We start from the raw sequence: 4151 nt of genomic DNA on the forward strand, positions 1-4151 counted from the left end.
AAAATGTCATGGATGTGTCTTTTTTTGTAGTAATGGTTGAATGAATTGAATATTATAAAATCAAAATTTATATATGTTTCATATGCTTATAACATGGGGAGTAATGACTTCACACATAATAAGTATAGGTAGTAAACTTATTGAAAGTCAGCAAACGCAGCATTGGTCACTTGAGCAATTCATGAAAGAATATTAAAGGAAGAGAGATTTCACATATAAATATACTATCTTGGACATATTTTGTAACTGTGAGCACTCATTAAAATATGACATGCTAAAAGGTTGATGTTGGACAAGGAAGACAACTTAATGGGTATGTTCCATGTTTTCCCTCTCATGCTAGCCAAATTTTTTGCATCAAGTAGAGATACTACTTGTGCTTCCAAACATCCCTTAAACCAGTTTTGCCATGAGAGTCCACCATACCTACCTATGGATTGAATAAGATCCTTCAAGTAAGTTGTCATCGTGCATGCAATAAAAATTGCTTCTTAAATATGTATGATCTATTAGTGCGAAGAAAATAAGCTTTATACGAACTTGTGATAGGGAAGAAATAAAAGCGACAGACTGCATAATAAAGGTCTTTATCACAAGCGGCAATATAAAGTGACGTTCTTTTGCATTAAGATTTTGTGCATCCAACCATAAAAGCGCATGACAACCTATGCTTCCCTCTGCGAAGGGCCTATCTTTTACTTTTATCTTCTACCCTTATACAAGAGTCATGGTGATCATCACCTTTCCTTTTTACACTTTTTCCTTTGGCAAGCACTTTGTGTTGGAACGATGATATATATATATATATATATATATATATATATATATATATATATATATCCACTTGGATGTAGGTTTTCATAAATTATTATTGTTGACATTACCCTTGAGGTAAAAGGTTGGGAGGCGAAACTATAAGCCCCTATCTTTCTCTATGTCCGATTGAAACTTTGAAACCATAAATATCACATGAGTGTTAGCAATTGTGAAAGATTAAATGATAGTTGAGTGTGTGGAGTTTGCTAAACCAAAGCTCTTACATAGACCCTTCCCAAAAATAAGATGAATTGCAATTGTTTGATGACTAAGAGCATGGTTTGTTAGTTTTGAAGAAAGTTTATGATCTATACTTTAACTTGTTAATAGCTTGTTACTTGATCATGAAAAGTTTCATGAGTTGATCTACTATTATGATATATAATGATGCTTGAAAAAGTGATTGAAACTATCATTGATCAAACTTAAGCGCTTGCTAACATTCACACTTCATAAATTATTTCTTTTATCATTTACCTACTCGAGGATGAGCAAGAATTAAGCTTGGGGATGATGATACGTCTCTGTTTTGATGCTACTCGTTGTCTTGTATCCAACAAGCTTGAGTTTGCTCAATTCGGAGCTCATTTGCAGAAGTTATGGCAGTTCTGGTTTTATTGTTACCCTCTGTTGTCTTCTCCGCAAAATGAAGGACTCCTAGTGTTGCTTATCTGGGGCATGCGGTAGTACTGCTCCTCGGAGCGGTAGTACCGCAGGCCCTTGCGGTAGTACCGCTCTGTGGGAGCGGTAGTACCGTGGCCCCCGACCTCCCACCGTAACTGGCAACTCCCTGAAATTTTCCTTCCCCTCGCTTCTACCACGGTTTTTTCCGTCATGGACGGCCCAAAGAATGTCATGCAGCTGCGTCTCCGGCCCGCCTAGGATGAAAAGCCCATTTTCTGTCATGATTTTTTGTCATAGAAGTAGGAGCCCACCACATCTATCATGATACCGAGTTTTGTCACAATTATCATCATAGAAGTGTCATATGTATGACAGAAAAAAAATTCGTTCGGCCCAAAATGTCATGGATGTGTCTTTTTTTGTAGTAATGGTTGAATGAATTGAATATTATAAAATCAAAATTTATATATGTTTCATATGCTTATAACATGGGGAGTAATGACTTCACACATAATAAGTATAGGTAGTAAACTTATTGAAAGTCAGCAAACGCAGCATTGGTCACTTGAGCAATTCATGAAAGAATATTAAAGGAAGAGAGATTTCACATATAAATATACTATCTTGGACATATTTTGTAACTGTGAGCACTCATTAAAATATGACATGCTAAAAGGTTGATGTTGGACAAGGAAGACAACTTAATGGGTATGTTTTCCCTCTCATGCTAGCCAAATTTTTTGCATCAAGTAGAGATACTACTTGTGCTTCCAAACATCCCTTAAACCAGTTTTGCCATGAGAGTCCACCATACCTACCTATGGATTGAATAAGATCCTTCAAGTAAGTTGTCATCGTGCATGCAATAAAAATTGCTTCTTAAATATGTATGATCTATTAGTGCGAAGAAAATAAGCTTTATACGAACTTGTGATAGGGAAGAAATAAAAGCGACAGACTGCATAATAAAGGTCTTTATCACAAGCGGCAATATAAAGTGACGTTCTTTTGCATTAAGATTTTGTGCATCCAACCATAAAAGCGCATGACAACCTATGCTTCCCTCTGCGAAGGGCCTATCTTTTACTTTTATCTTCTACCCTTATACAAGAGTCATGGTGATCATCACCTTTCCTTTTTACACTTTTTCCTTTGGCAAGCACTTTGTGTTGGAACGATGATATATATATATATATATATATATATATATATATATATATATATATATATATATATATCCACTTGGATGTAGGTTTTCATAAATTATTATTGTTGACATTACCCTTGAGGTAAAAGGTTGGGAGGCGAAACTATAAGCCCCTATCTTTCTCTATGTCCGATTGAAACTTTGAAACCATAAATATCACATGAGTGTTAGCAATTGTGAAAGATTAAATGATAGTTGAGTGTGTGGAGTTTGCTAAACCAAAGCTCTTACATAGACCCTTCCCAAAAATAAGATGAATTGCAATTGTTTGATGACTAAGAGCATGGTTTGTTAGTTTTGAAGAAAGTTTATGATCTATACTTTAACTTGTTAATAGCTTGTTACTTGATCATGAAAAGTTTCATGAGTTGATCTACTATTATGATATATAATGATGCTTGAAAAAGTGATTGAAACTATCATTGATCAAACTTAAGCGCTTGCTAACATTCACACTTCATAAATTATTTCTTTTATCATTTACCTACTCGAGGATGAGCAAGAATTAAGCTTGGGGATGATGATACGTCTCTGTTTTGATGCTACTCGTTGTCTTGTATCCAACAAGCTTGAGTTTGCTCAATTCGGAGCTCATTTGCAGAAGTTATGGCAGTTCTGGTTTTATTGTTACCCTCTGTTGTCTTCTCCGCAAAATGAAGGACTCCTAGTGTTGCTTATCTGGGGCATGCGGTAGTACTGCTCCTCGGAGCGGTAGTACCGCAGGCCCTTGCGGTAGTACCGCTCTGTGGGAGCGGTAGTACCGTGGCCCCCGACCTCCCACCGTAACTGGCAACTCCCTGAAATTTTCCTTCCCCTCGCTTCTACCACGGTTTTTTCCGTCATGGACGGCCCAAAGAATGTCATGCAGCTGCGTCTCCGGCCCGCCTAGGATGAAAAGCCCATTTTCTGTCATGATTTTTTGTCATAGAAGTAGGAGCCCACCACATCTATCATGATACCGAGTTTTGTCACAATTATCATCATAGAAGTGTCATATGTATGACAGAAAAAAAATTCGTTCGGCCCAAAATGTCATGGATGTGTCTTTTTTTGTAGTAATGGTTGAATGAATTGAATATTATAAAATCAAAATTTATATATGTTTCATATGCTTATAACATGGGGAGTAATGACTTCACACATAATAAGTATAGGTAGTAAACTTATTGAAAGTCAGCAAACGCAGCATTGGTCACTTGAGCAATTCATGAAAGAATATTAAAGGAAGAGAGATTTCACATATAAATATACTATCTTGGACATATTTTGTAACTGTGAGCACTCATTAAAATATGACATGCTAAAAGGTTGATGTTGGACAAGGAAGACAACTTAATGGGTATGTTTTCCCTCTCATGCTAGCCAAATTTTTTGCATCAAGTAGAGATACTACTTGTGCTTCCAAACATCCCTTAAACCAGTTTTGCCATGAGAGTCCACCATACCTACCTATGGATTGAATAAGATCCTTCAAGTAAGTTGTCATCGTGCATGCAATAAAAAT

The sequence above is a fragment of the Triticum aestivum genome, chromosome 1B (assembly GCF_018294505.1).
Source record: "Triticum aestivum cultivar Chinese Spring chromosome 1B, IWGSC CS RefSeq v2.1, whole genome shotgun sequence".
Lineage (NCBI taxonomy): Eukaryota > Viridiplantae > Streptophyta > Magnoliopsida > Poales > Poaceae > Triticum > Triticum aestivum.